This window comes from Lolium perenne, chromosome 5 (assembly GCF_019359855.2).
Source record: "Lolium perenne isolate Kyuss_39 chromosome 5, Kyuss_2.0, whole genome shotgun sequence".
NCBI classification, from domain to species: domain Eukaryota; kingdom Viridiplantae; phylum Streptophyta; class Magnoliopsida; order Poales; family Poaceae; genus Lolium; species Lolium perenne.
The window spans coordinates 190369795-190383743 of NC_067248.2; positions in this window are offsets into that span (position 1 = coordinate 190369795).

Consider the following 13949-nt stretch of genomic DNA (forward strand, 5'->3'; position numbering starts at 1 on the left):
GTGAGGGAGAGGAGAGAGAAGAGAGGAGAGAGGATTTTTTTAGTTTTTTTTAACTAAAATTGTAACGGAAATTTGTAATTTAAAGTGTAACTAAACATTGTAATTTAAATTGTAACTAAACTTTGTAATTAAAAGTGTAACTAAACTTTGTAATTTAAATTGTAACTAAAAATTTGTAACTTAAGAAAAATCGCGACTAAATCGCCGTCGCCCTCGCGCCGTCGTCGTCGTCGCCCCGTCGCCCTCGCCGCGTCATTGTCGCGCGCCCCGGCCGCCTAGTCGTTGTACATCGTCTCGTGTCCTCGCACGCCCCGCCGCGTCCGCCCCGCCGCCGCGCGCCATCGATCGCCCGCCGACCCCGCGTGTATACTGTACGTGTGTGGGGCGCCCCTATAAATTTAACAAAATTAAATCTCTATCTTATAACAACATTAACTCTATAAATTTAACAAAATTTGAATTATGTACTATATATTTAGTTTTGACATTAACTCTATAAATTTAACAAAATTTGGGATGTTATTTTGTACTAAAATTTGATTTAAAAAAACTAATAATTGACTTAAAAAAGATTGTGTAAAAAAAACTAAAATTTGACTTAAAAAAGATTGTGTAAAAAAACTAAAATTTGACTTTAAAAAACAAAAAATTGACTTAAAAATTATGTCTCAAAAAAGAACTACAATTCGACTTAGAAAAAACTCAAATTTGACTTAACCACCGCGCGCGTATATGGAGGGGGCAACGATCCCCTCGTCGCCCCCTTCGTATACGCACGCCAGTACTTCTTCTCCTCGCCGCGCTCGTCGTCGCCCCTCTCCGTGACGCCGTTAAAAAAACCTTTAATCGCCGCCAACGCACTCGTCCTCGCCTCCCTCTCCGTGACGCCGTCGTCTGCCGCCCCGTCTCGCGCTCTTCCGCGACACCCTGCTCTCCCACCCCTTCCTCGACCCCTCCTTTTGCCACCGCCCCCCTTTCGCCACCGCCACCGCCCCCCTTCTTCACTTAATTAATTTGTTTTGACTACATGTTTTCAGGACTGACATATGGCGGACGATAGAGCTGACCCGATTATGGACAACTATGATCCGGACCTTGAAGACCATATGTTCGGCATCATAAACGGCGATATTCTATATGTGCCGACCGGACAAGAAGAAGATGATATCTCTTCTTATCTGAACCTTGAGGGTGAAGATGAAGGGCGCCGTCAGCAAGATGATGCCGAAGAAACGTCGATAGACGACGATCTTCAATTGGAAGTAGCAACCACCTCCGGCGCCGAGGTATATATATACATTGAGCCTCTGGTGATACAAACTAACTGATTTGAATAAATATGTGTGTACTAATGCGTGCGACTCTCTTTCTTATTTTAGCCCTCGGCCGGATCGTCGAAACAATCGAGTACGTCGTCAAAGCGTGGCGCAACCAAGACGATGAAACCAGGAGAAACATGCACCATCGAGGTTGTCGAGGAAGCAACCGGCAGGCCGCTGGAGCCCCGCAAGAACGCCACCAAGTTTATCAGCCAATGCGGAGCCGTTGTTAGAGATAACGTCTCGATCACCGTCCAGGAGTGGAATCAGCCAAAGAAGACACGTCTTGGTTTCACTTTTGTCGATAAGAGAACAAAAAAAGATTGCTTCAACAAGCTTATGGAACATTTCGTTCTACCTCCGGAATACCGCAAATACGATGAGGAGGGTAACAAGATTGAGGAAAACAAGGAGAGGTGCAAGCTAGTCAAACAGTTCGCTCTTTCTAAGATGTCCGACGCATTCCGGAAATACAAGAAAAATCCAGCCCATGACTTTGTCAAGCAGGGCAAGACTCCGGATTTCAAAGGACAATATGAGAAACTGCAACATGATTGGCCAGAATTTGTGAAGCAAAAGAAATCGGAGCAGTTCCTTCAAATATCGAAAAAAAATAAGGAAAATGCGGCCAAGAAGGAGTACAATCATATTATGGGGCCAGGAGGGTATCGCTTTTGGCTGCCTAGGTGGGAGAAGAGGGAGAACGAGCTGAGGGCGCGAGGAATGCGTCCAGGTACGGAGGGATGGGACCCAAGGGCCAAAAGCTAGTGGTACAGGCATGGGGGATCGCTGAACCCGGAGACAGGGGAGTGTGTTTACCAGGGCAAAATAATTAAACCCACCCAAAAGCTTATTGAGGCAATGAGGGATGCTCAAGAGGGGAGGATCAAGTTCAACAGAGAGAACGACGCCCTGACAAAAGCCCTCGGGAATCCTGAACATGGATGACGTGTACGAGGCATGGGGCACATTCCGTGGAAAGTAGGGTTCCCCCAGAACGATGACCCGTACGGTTCTGAGAAGCCGTAAGAGAAAGATGGATCGGGAAGCAGATGTTGTGGCGCGGTTGGCATCGGAAATGGATGTCATGAAGAAAACCGTGAGTGTACTAGTAGCCGAAAGAGATGCAGCTCGGGCGCAGCATGAAGATCATCCATTGGATCTCGGAAGCCAGCAGCGGAGAAGCAGCGTGGCTTCCACGGAGGCCCCACCGGCTGGTGCACCGACGATCGAAATTACTGCACCGGAGCCTCTGGTGGTCAAAATTACTGCACCGGAGCCTCCTCGCTACCCCGTGGACGATATAAAGGAGATGAAAGCATGTCATCTGTATTATCCTATCGGGAACATGTCCATGAAGGTAGCCATCGGCAGTGCTTTACCACCTGGAGCACTCCACCACAACAACCCCATTCAAGATGGCTATGCTCGTGTCACGGTGGAGGACATAGTCCAAGGGTTTGAGGACCTGGACATTGACATTGCTACACCTGAAGGGGTGACAAGACTTGGAGATGTCAAGCACCAGTTCATTCTATGGCAGAAGAAGTTTATCAAGTTTCCAGGCGAGGTGCCAACAAGTCCACCCCCCTACGGTGGTGGTGGTGGCGGCGGTGGCGGTGGTGGTGGTGGTGCTTCACCTACACCTCCTTCACGTCAGCCAACGCCGCCCCCCAATTCACCTCCGGCGGGTAAGCAGCCACCGCCCCCTAGTCCGTCCCGGGCGGGTAAGCAGACGCCGCCCCCCAATCCACCTCCGGCGAAGAAGCAGAAGCAGCAGTCCTGGATTATTAACCCAGACCCTTACGTACCTAAGAAAACAAAGGTACCGGAGCCATCACTGAAGCCTCTCCCCACGAGGCCTTGGGAACGTAGTGCCGATGAAGTCGAGGCGGCCGCGACTGCTGAATTAGAGAAATGGAAGGCGGGCTGCAAGAAGAAAAGAGAGCCCGAGCCCAAGCCAGTATTTTCTGATGAGCAAAAGAAGTGGGCTAAGTCATTTTTGAACACACCGTCCCAAGCCGCGAAGAATCTGCCTGACGACTATGCACGTGAACTAAAGAATCAGGCACGCATGTTCAAGGAGAAGAAAGAGGAGGCCGATAAAGCGGAATTACAAAGTGCACAAAGCGGGAAACGAGTTGTTGCCCAGCTCGGGAAACAAAGTAAACAATCGATTGCCCCGCTTATAGTGACAGCCGCCGGTCCGGATGCCCCCGAAATCATAGAAGCTGCGGCAGCACAGGGATTGACTGTAACGAGTGCCAGAGAACAAGCGGCCAACTTAGGTATTACTCTTCGTGAACTGTTAGGCCTTGATGAGGCGCCAGTGAAGGAGGTAGTACTTACATATGTGAAGAATGGGCCTCTCGTCGAGCATGCGCAGGAAGAGGATCTACCTCCACAAATGAAAGGTCTGCTGAACTGGTACAAGGGTTACATAAAACATAAAAACGCCAAAGATTATATTTATGCGGAAGTTGGATATGAGCATCACTTCAAACAATACTCTGTACAAATTCATCTGAGTGAATTGTTCCAGCTTTTCAATCTGCGCGAGCTCAACAAATCTATCATCAGTTGCTACGTTCTGTAAGTGATTTATTTCTACCCCATCTCGTTCATATTGCTTGCACTATATATATATATATATGTCCTAACTATATTGTTGTGTCCGCTATTATACATGCAGATTGAAGATTAAGGAATGCAGAGTAAGGAGCATCCATGATGTTGAGTTCATTGACCCACACATCGTTAATGGATATACGTTAAAACATCACCCCGCCGACGTGGAGAAAGACCTGTGGCGGTTTCTTGAAAAGCAGGAACTCAAAAGTGATATTCTATTTCCTTACCATTTTGGGTGAGTGTTTATGTCTTGAGCACATTCTCTTTTGTTTACTCCATGCATGGTATGTGGCCGGCTAATCGATGAGTTATGCATGACGATGCGTGCATGTATCGTGTCCGCAGGTTCCACTGGATTCTGCTAGTAATTAAAGTTGACAAATCAGAATGTATCGTCCACGACTCTCTGAATATGGATAAGGCGGAGTGGGCCGACATGAGACAAATGATTCAAAAGTAATTGTTTTCATTCATTTGCGCTCTATATCGATCGGCCTATTTCGTTCATTTCCTAATTAAGCTTCAAGTAATTAACTAATAACTCTCTTGTTCATTAAATTTTCTTTGCCTCGTAGGGTTTGGAGACGGTTCGCAGATACAAAGGTCGGTGAATTCAAAAAAGAGCTAAATTTCATGCGGTCAAAGGCTAAGAATGGTAGCGATATTCAGCCACCGGGAACCAATCTGTGTGGATACTATGTCTGTGAGATGATCCGGAGATACACCTCCGAGCGCGTTCCGAGTGATCTCAATGCTCAGAGGAATAACCTCCGGATGATGCTTAGTCCAGAAGCTCGCTTCCGACCATTTCAAGAGGAACTAGCTGGATGGTTCAGGAGGGAAGTCCTCGATCCTAAAGGAGAACACCATTGCGAGGACGTAGAACTATACATGCATTAAATTATGTATGGAAACTTGTTCAAACTTGTATATGGTCATCCGATGATATTGAATATATATTGTATATTCCTCTTGAATTCTTTTTGGTTCTAATTTCAAATTTATTTGAAATTGTACATTCATATGCATGTATATATGTAGTACCGTAGAATATGTGAAACTCCAAAATTACAATAAAGCACAAAAGAAATAAAACAATATATAAATTAAACAGAAAATATGTTTAGGGGGGGCAGGTTTAGGGGGGGCCTAAAACCCTAAACCTGCGGCGGCCTTTAGTCGCGGTTGGCCAGAAGAACCGCGACTAAAGGTCCTCCGCCCCGACGGTCGCCTGGCGCCCACGTGGACGGGCCTTTAGTCGCGGTTCGTAAGCAACCGCGACTAAAGGGGGGGGGGGGGGCCTTTAGTCGCGCTAATTTGGTCGCGGTTGCGCAACCGCGACTAATGGCAGTTGCGAACCGCGACCAAATGCCCTTTTTCCACCAGTGTCACATACCAGTTCAGTATCGTGTATCGGGTTAGGTCAGGAGGCGATTGGGAAGCGGCGATAGTCAATCCTATCTAGGGATCCGCCCCTCACCGGCGGAGGGCGCGAGGACATGATTAAATCTTAGTTTGGATACTTCTATGTTCCAGATGTTCCATTATGGTCTATGGAGGTGTCCTGCTACTTCCCATCAGCATAAATCTCATGCATGTTCTTACATATCTTGTTAATCATGCAGAAGTGCACCATCGATGACAATGAACTGAGTAATATATATATTGCTACGCTGTTATTTTAAGTGTATATGTTTTTCCATATCGTATTCTTTCATCGCTGTTCCTTTTATCTTTCTTTGAAATACCCAAAGAGGTAAGAAACAGATTAGATTTTCACAGAACCTGCTTTTTTTTTTGGCAAAGTGATCAGATGAAAAAAATCGGTTAATGAAATGTAACATTATTTTCCCTCCGAAATATCACGGAGGCTTGGGTATAGACGTCCTAGATATTAAAAAATAGGTGCATACTTAGCAAATGAATTTTTAATCTACTAAATGAAGATGGTGTGTGCCAGGAGCTGTTACACAGTACATACTTAGGATCAAAAACTTTATATGAGATTCAAGCAAAACCCACAGATTCTCCTCTTTTGGAAAGGGATATTGCTGTGCAAAATGTGAATTCTTTAAATGAGGGACTTTTATCATAGATTATGGGAAGATTACTCAGTTTTGGGAAGATACGTGGCTTGGCCGAACTCCCGTATCAACTCAATATAGTGCGGCAAAAGAATACTAGTATTGCTGATGTACTTGCACGAACACCGCTGAAAATTAGTTTCAGGCGCTCGTTAAATGGGGATAAATGGGTGGCATGGGTTAATTTAGTTGTTGCTCTTAATGGCAGTGCACATATATGTAATTTGTTTGGAATTTAACAGCCTCGGAGAAATTCACGGTAAAATCCTTATATGCAGACTTTTTGAATGGACATACGTTATTTTTGGAAAAACATTTGTGAAATATCAAGGTATCATTAAAAATTAGGATTTTTATGTGAACTCTTAATATTTTTTTTTTGTCTTACCGAAGATAACCTTGCAAAAAAGAAAATGTACAGGTTGTAAAAAGTGTGCTTTTGTGATTCGGAGGAGTCAGTTGAGCTTTTTTTTATTAGATGTCCTTTTGCAAAACTAATATGGATGGTAATGCACTTCACTTTTAACATATACCTCCGCTAGCCAATATCAAAAATATGTTTGGTAATTTACCTCTGCCAGCCAATGTCAAAATTAAGTTTGGTAATTGGTTGAATGACATAGGTAAGATAACAAAACTAAAGCTCAAATTCGCGTAGGAGTTTATGATCCTCTTTGGGAAATTTGAAATTTTCAAAATGATGTGATAAAAAAAAATCTAGAAGTACTCAATTTCTGATGGTTATCAACAAGGCTTCATATTAGATTTACATGTGCTTTTTTCTACTCCAGTGGACCAGAGGGAGCATATATGTACTATGGATGCACACAAATGATGACCGTCGTTCAGCATGGGTTGATACGGTAGTTCGGACCGAGTAAAAAAAATCGTGAAAGCATGAATTGCGCTAAACCCACATTCATTGGACAAAGCATTAAAGAATAAAGAAGATGGCTTATGGTATCCCAATAAACCTGCAGCAAGGTGTATGTGATAGGATAATTTGAATCACATTCGCAAACTATTTCTAGCATGATTCCCAAAGCAGGCATTGTTGTAGCTGTGGCGGCAACCAAACCACTAGAGAGCTAAAAAAGAGTAGTTGAGTGAAAATTTCTCATGAACTATCGATCCGAAATGGAATCTTGCCAAACTCATAGGGTCTAATTACGCGACTAATAACCTTTACCCATTACAAACTTCCTAGGAAGGTGTAACAAAGCACACCTTCTAGTAAATATCAGCGACACGACTTACCATTGATAAGCTTTAACTAACATGTGTTTTTGCACCACACGTTTCATGTTCGTAAGATTATCTTAGTTTGTTATGATTGGATTTTTCATTTGGTTTATATCACTACAAACGTGATAAATAAAGCTACAAAAAAATACAATATGAACACAATACCCTACTAAAACTATTTTTAGGCATAGTTCCTAAGAAATGTCGACGATGAGACTTGCCGCTGCATAAGCTGGAACTAACAAGTGTTTTCACACTACAATTGATTCGCATTGGTAATATAATTTTGGTTAATTAGAATTGGACTGTCACTACAAACGTGATAATAAAGCTACCAAAAGAACACTTCCCGTCGTTCAAATATCATAATACTCTCTCCGTTCCTAAAAACCCTTTCCAACTTTATATAGATAGGAAGGTGTAGACATGTTTTAGCTATAGATTCATCCCTATCTAGAAAAAGTTACGCAACTTTTTTTAGAACGGAGGAAGTATTAAAATCATCCAATTTTACCAAGGCATGATGCATGAGGCAAGATGGCTATACACTACGGGAAAAAAGGTCATTGCCGTCCAGCAAATCTTTGCCGTGAGTGCACGGCAAAGAAATCTTGGCCGCGGAAGATGGTCTTGGCCGCGGCACCTTGGCGGACTGCGTTGTTGGCAAATTTTGGGTACGTGACTTTGACTTCTTACCATTCATACACTCTCCTTGGTTGACAATAATTGCACTAATGCCCCTTGTTTTACCTATGTGCATGGTTGCAGAAATACTTCAAGAAGGCCGAGGGCAATGAAAATGCGTGTGATGATGTCCTTCACCAGCTTGCAAGGAAGAGGGTGACTGACATGCACTACGAGGTACGTGTTCAGTGTGTCCGCGACTGGCACGCCGACCGCTTCGTCCACATGACTAAGGAGGACGCTCGCGACACACTCATGCAGCCGTGGCAGTACATGCAGGCATTTGCATTTGTGTGTTATTGATTTCTTTATCGCCATGTAGTTTATTTTACCATAATGGGTTTATCTTGTGCATGTAGAACCCTCCTCAGTACGTTGGCGCAGACGACAGGTGCTTTCTTGCGATGGTCATGTGGTGGACATGCCCCCCAGTACCTCAAGAAGCACGAGGAGGGCAAGAAGAAGCGGGCAGAGATGCGAGGTGGATCGCATATCCAAGGCAGCATCCCCATCTCTCTTCACCTGCAGAACGAGGTGAGCAAATTAATGGTTTCTTCATTCTTTGAATTCATGTTATATATTTGCTAACTCTGCAAGGGTGTGCCACTTCACTTTATTACATGTTCTCTTTTGCAGGAAGTGAGGACAGGAGCGAAGCCTAACGTCTTTGCTGTGCTAAAGAAGATGAAGCAAAGGAAGACGCCGCATCCTGAGACGGGGTCCGTGTGGGTTAACCCGCAATCCGAGACCCAGTGCACGTCGTATTTCTCCAAGTTCAAGCAGAAGTACGGCGAGGACGCCAACCCAGAGGCCGAGGACTTTGACCCTGAGGTTGCGGTGCTTGCGGGAGAAGGCTTGAAGCATGGCCGCCTATGGCTTGGTGACGGGGTTGTCGACCCATCGAAGGTTCCCTCTCTCCGCCAGATCCGTCGTGGTCGTAAGAGCGGCCAGCCTGAGGTAGAGTCCCGGCCACGAGCTTCGGATCTAGCTGTCGAGCGGTTACGGGTATGTTCTTCCTCCGGCCTCTACCTTTTCTTTACATGCTTTCCATTGAAATGCTAATGACATCGCGACAACACATCGTAGGCGGAGATGGCAGCAAAGGAGCAGGCGGCCCAGGAGCACGCACGGAACATGGAGCGGCAGATTCTGGAGTATCAGCGGCAGTAGACACAGATGATGTTGCAGATGCAACAGCAGCAGCAGATGATGCAGCAGCAGCAGCAGGCACAGATGAGCTGGCTGGTGAGCCAGACGGCTCTGTCTTCTCCACCGGGGAGTATTCCTGCTCCTCCACCTTACTCCATGCCGTGGATGCCGCCACCGCCCACTCAGAGCCCGGGGACACCTATCACCGTGAACAACTTGAACATCATCCGGAGCATGAACCGCGGTGAGTCATCCTACACTTGTGCCCAACCCGCTACTTGTGCTTGTTCAAGTGATCATTATGCAAATGACAAATGCCAATTCCATCAAACCTTGTAGATTATGTGTCATAAGGCAATGACGATGAGGCGGGCGCAAGCAATGGAGGAGGACAAGGTTGATGGCATGGTCTTCGTGCACTTTGTCGGATTGTATGCTTGTAATGGATTGTAATATTGGACATTGCACTATGGACTCTATGTAACTTGTGTGGATGGACTATGGACTCTATGTAACGGATTGTATGCATGAACTATGTGTGCTCGACGTATTTGTGGTGTTGTTGATGTGTTTGGTGATCATATGTTGATATATATGCTATATTTGTGAAATGCAATATTTGAACTGCAGGGATAAATGAAAAACAGCAAAAAAAATGAAAAAATCAGGCCCCTTTGCCGTGTGTGTGCACACGGCAAATAACTTTTGGTCACTTTGCCGTGTGCACACGCACGGCAAAGGGGCCACGTGGCGCTCACCTGTGCGCCTGGGAGGTCCTGGAGGGTCTGCTGGCAAGGCCTTTGCCGTGCGGGCTGGCCTTCTGCCGCACGACAAAGCCAACGGCACGGCACAGAAATAGCGCACGGCAACGTTGCCACGCACGGCAAAGGAGGCGCCGCACGGCAATGTTACCGCACACGGCAAAGTCCCGCACGCACGGCAACGCTCTGTCGCACGGCAAAGAATAGGGCGCACGGCAACGGTCTTTGCCGTGCAAATAGGCGGAGCGCACGGCAACGTTGCCTTTGCCGTCGCTCTCGTTGCCGGGCAGCCTTTGCCGTGCGTATAGCGGCCTTTGCCGTGCAAAGTGCCGCACGTCAACGTCTTGTTTTCCCGTAGTGTAGATAGGCAATCAAGCGATCGTGCTTGTACTATCTTGAGGAATAAACCAGCATTCGGGGACAATAAGAGGAGACAACCAACTCCAACTTTCCAATCTGAAACTCCAAAATAAGATCACCGAGCCACCCTCCACCTGTGCGCAGTTGTTGTAGCTCAACTTTCAGATGTTAGCTTTGCGTGTGCCCGCCACAGGCCGGCCTGATTAGTCCAGTTGCCAGTGGATGACCATCCATAAAGCAATTAGCCAAAAATCACGCTCTTATCAGCTCACGCCATGGTGTTGTTTGGTGTGCAGGTCATATGGGAAGCTAGAGACAAATGTGTAGGTCACGCGTCTGAACAGACAAATGTGAGTGGCATTCGGTGGCTATCCTAATTTGGTTAGTCATGCTCTCTAGTTTGGATCCTGCGATTAGTGTTGGGTGTTAAGCATCCGTTCTTATACATCCACATACAACCTCCATTGGAAAAATAAGTGACTCAACGTATGTAAGCACTGAAATACATCTTAATACACCCACAGCTAGACAAAGCTAAATCACCTATTATCTCTATTTTAAAATAAGTATCCCAACTTTATTTGAATAGAATATATCTAAATACACCTGAATCTAGAAAGCACCGAGAAACTTATTTTAGAACGGATGTCCTCCCTCCATCTACAAAATGATATCTGAACTTTATCTAAATCTACATGTATCTGTACACTAAAATATGTCGAGATGAATGATATTTTGATAAAATTAAGACATCTTGTTTTATGAACGAAGAGAGTAATATTTATGACCCGAGGGAGTATGTCACATCTGATTTGTTCCAGCAAAGACATAGCTAGTTAATAGTCCTGCGTATCTGTGATCTCTTATCACGTTCTACTCCGTATTTTAATATTTCTCTTCTCGGGCCTAAGGCCATCTGCAACGCGGCGACCTATCCCGTGCACGCGCGTCCGGATGGGTCGCAGGCCAAACAACGCGACGCATCCCAAATGCAGATGGCCGCGGTGTCCGGGATGACTCAAATCCGGTTCAAATCTGGGCCAGGTTTGCGCGGCTGCGGATGACACGCAGCGTCCTCGCGCGTCCACTTGCTCGCCTCCCCAACTGTCGGTGGGAGGGCGCGCGTCTTATTAAATGTGGGCAGGCAGGGGACTGTCCCTGTCCAGTCCACTTCCCCACTAGCACTCCAACTTCCCACGCGTCCCACTCCGCGGCCATGGACCCGAAGAGAGCTTTCGCTCCCAGCGCCAACGACGACGAGGCCGGCAGCAGCCGGCGGATCGCGCCAGCGCTGAGGGCTGCCTGCCACCACGGCGGGCTCTACATCGAAGTCACGGGCCACGTCGCCGCGGCATTGGCGCAATTCGCGCCGCCCGTGCCGAAGCCTGAGGAGGACGACGACCCCGACAAGTGCGCCGCTCTGGCGGCGTCCCTCGCGGAGGAGGAGGAGGCCAAGTGGCCGCAGCTCGCGGCGGTGATTCGCACCTCCGTGATGGAGGAGGAGGAGGCCAGGCAGGCAGTCGAGGACGCTGAGGCTTGGGCACTGCTCGGCCAAGCGCGCCGGGAGGAAGAGGTCAGGCACCGGCAGGAGGAGGCCATGCATCAGGAGGCTAGGCGCCAGGCGGAGCAGAAGCGCCACCTCCGCATCAGGGAGGAGGCGGAGCTGCGGGCGGCCAGCCCTGGGAAGAGGCCCAGTGGTCGCCGTGGCCGAAGTCCCCGGCGCGGTCGAGCCACAACAGCGCGTTGCCGCCCGGGGACGTCATCGACGCCCACGGCGACGAGGTCCACAGGGACTAGGCGGCGCGCCGGCGGCCACCTCGTCCACCTCAAACCCTAGCGAGGGTTTTATCTTTTTTTTTTTTAGTTTAAAGCCCATATAGAGGCCATTTCTTTTGTAGAAATTTTCCCAAAATAGGTATATGTTTATAAATTTGCCCAAAATAGGGCATATGTTTAGTGAACTATGTTTTAGGTTTAATTTTTTTTTGTTGTCTTTAACTTTTGTGATGCGGTTCGCGCGTTGGGTGCAATGCGCGATCCAAATGGACCGTCGGTCAGGTCCGCGTGCCACCCAAACGACGCAATCTGAACGAACCAACGCATCTGGTTTGGGTCTGATGTCCTAAAAATGAAGAGATAGATAGCTACAGAAAAGAAAAAGAGGTAATTGCACCACTCATACAAGAACTTGCTTTGCAGGTGCATTTTCATACAAGAACTTGCAAAATGTGTTAGAGCGGTACACAAACTTGCATTTCAGGTGCAAAATCATACAAAACGTTGTGAGGCTGACAAGTGGTGTTGCCAAGATAGAAAAAAGGATGGGCCCAACTTTTAACATTTTTGCAGAGAACCCCATGTGTTTGTTTTAGTGTGCATGACGCTGAAGAGTGAATATGGCTTGAGAGGGCGTTGGTGGACAACGCCGAGGGCGGGGTGGAGAAGTAGACTCCGACCATCATGTGGGGGTCTAGTGGTTGACTCGATCAATACCTCAACTGTGTCTCGCAACGATGATGCCCTAGCCCGATACCGGGGCAGCTGCCACTGATGCCGCCGGGGAGCGACCTGCCAAGGGCGATGCCGCCATGCTGATGCCGCAGCTATCTCCCCCGCTGATTTCCATGCATGCCTGACCCCACGCTTGGCGTTATACGTACGTACACAGACGTTCCAGCTCACTCGTGCATGCAGGAGCTCCAGCAGCTGCTGATGCGAGTCTGGATGCCGCATGACAAATGCAGTTTCAGCCTTTTGTCACTGATGCCAAAAACATCAATAAATTAGACTTCTGTTTATTTTCCTTGATCTGAATTTCCTCCGTCTTTCACTAGGAAATTTTCCATGATGAATAAATCATCGATTTCTTTTTGTTCTGACAACGGAAATGTGGAGTGTGCACAACGGCAAGGCCTTTACTCCAACACCTGCAACGTGCTCGGCGATGTGCGCACCAATGGCAAGGCACACACATGGTCACCTTCGTCCCGACGATGTCCCTCACTGCAGAGAGCCGAGAGTGGACGATCAAATCCAACATCTTCAGATGCACCATGTCCGGCATCCCAGAGGTGACCATCACGCAGCTCGACTACATCTCCGCGTCATCCCCGGCGCCGGCGTGCCCGGCGACGCACCAGATACCAGTTATCGTGTTCGCATTAGGTGGCCTGACTGGCAACAACTGGCATGACTTTAGCGACGCGCTGGTGCTGCTATTCGTGGCGTCGCGGCAGTACGGCGGCAAGGGCGCAAGGCCCATCTCTTGGTCAGCAACATACAGCTGTGCGGCGGCTATCCATCGTGGACCTCGACAAGGACGACAATGTCCGGTTCTTCCTGCTCGTCACTGTCGGCCTCCGCATGCACAAGGAGTTCGACTTTGTTCTGGAGCTTGCCCCCCGACGGCCAGCGGCTAACCATGTTCGACTTCGCCGCCTTTCTGCTCGTGAGGTACTACCTGCACCGCGTCGCACCCATCAGCCCGACGAATCAGAACAAGGCCGGACGTTGCTGCTCCTTGACGCTGACCTCTATTTCGTAACAACCGATGCTGGCCTCCTTGGAAGCATCGCTGTGACGGCCAACATACCTGATGCGGCGCCGCACACCCCAAGCCTCACGTTGCGCCATTGCATTTCAAGGTGTCGAGGAGCGCCATCTGGGTGCCGGCGCCTGGGGCTGAGCCGGTGGAGCTTCATGCGACGACAACACGT